Here is a 1,193-nt window from a genome sequence, read left to right as displayed (position 1 = left end):
GAGGCCATCATATTTGGCAGCTTTCTCCAGATGGCAGGTCAGGTCCACAACTGATATATTGAGCATGGGGACATGGAAGGCCATGCCAGTGAGCTTCCCATTCAGCTCAGAGATGACTTGCCCACAGCCTTGTCAGCACCAGTAGTTGCAGTGATGATGTTCCGGCCAGCCCTACAGCCATCACACCAGTTTCGCAGAGAGGCCATCCACAGTCTTCTGGGTGGCAGTGTTGGCATGGACTGTGGTCATGAGTCCTTCCATGATACCAAAGTGGTCATGGATGACCCCGGCCATGGGGGCCAAGCAGTTGGTGGTGCAGGAGGCATTGCTGACAATCTTGAGGGAGTTGTCATATTTCTCATGGTTCATGCTCATAACAAACATGGGGGCACTGGCAGAGGGAACAGAGATGATTACCCTTTTGACAGTGCCCTTCAAGTGAGCCCCAGCCTTTCCATGGTTGTGAAGACATCGGTGGATTCTTTAACTTACTCAGCACCAGCATCACCTGACTTGCTGTTGGTGGGATCTCGCTCCTGGAAGATAGTGATGGGCTTCCCATTGATGACAAGCTTCCTGTTCTTGGCCTTGATGGTACCATGGAACTCACAGTGGTTGGAATCACTGGAACATGTGGACCATGTAGTTGAGGTCAACGAAGGGGTCATCAATGGGAACAATGTCCACTTTGCTAGAATTAAAAGCAGTCCTGGTGACCAGGCACCCAATACGGCCGAATCCAATTACTCCAACCTTCACCATAGTGTCTCAGGTAATCGGCTGGAACTGCACAAGAAGTGTGGCTGTCGAACGGGGAGAAGCAGAGAGCCAAAATACGTGTTTTTAATAACAGCAGATTTTCAGTAAGGGTAATAAACAGCTACAGCCCCCAACAGGCTATGAGTTTAGTAACTGCAGTAATTTTAGTAACACATGGAGAGAGATTGCAAAGGATATTTCTGCCTTATCTTCAGAAATGCAATTATCTGGAAAAGTGAGAAGGTGCTTGCCAAAGGGGCAGTGAAGCCACATCTTCTGACCTCCTCTAACCCCACAAGAGGATGACAGAATCATCATCAGTAGCCCAAGGCCTATTCCTGAGAGGCCAGACCTGCTGCCTCCCTCCAGCCCTTTGAGAAACCCTGACGCCAACCATTCCTCCCACACCACCCACCACCTCCTTGCTGGGTTCG

The 1,193-nt window shown here is 50.0% G+C and overlaps 1 pseudogene; it reads right to left on the bottom strand.

Annotated features, from left to right (window-relative positions):
• LOC103194996 overlaps positions 1 to 762 on the bottom strand; it is a 5,779-nt pseudogene extending 5,017 nt beyond the window's left edge.
• Between the last annotated feature and the right edge of the window lie 431 nt (positions 763 to 1,193).

The sequence above is a fragment of the Orycteropus afer genome, unplaced genomic scaffold (genome assembly GCF_000298275.1).
Source record: "Orycteropus afer afer isolate SDZICR_OR568_19922 unplaced genomic scaffold, OryAfe1.0 scaffold00049, whole genome shotgun sequence".
In the NCBI taxonomy this organism is placed as follows: Eukaryota; Metazoa; Chordata; class Mammalia; order Tubulidentata; family Orycteropodidae; genus Orycteropus; species Orycteropus afer.
Note: the sequence above shows the minus strand (reverse complement) of the source record. Positions and strands in the feature narration are given on the sequence as shown.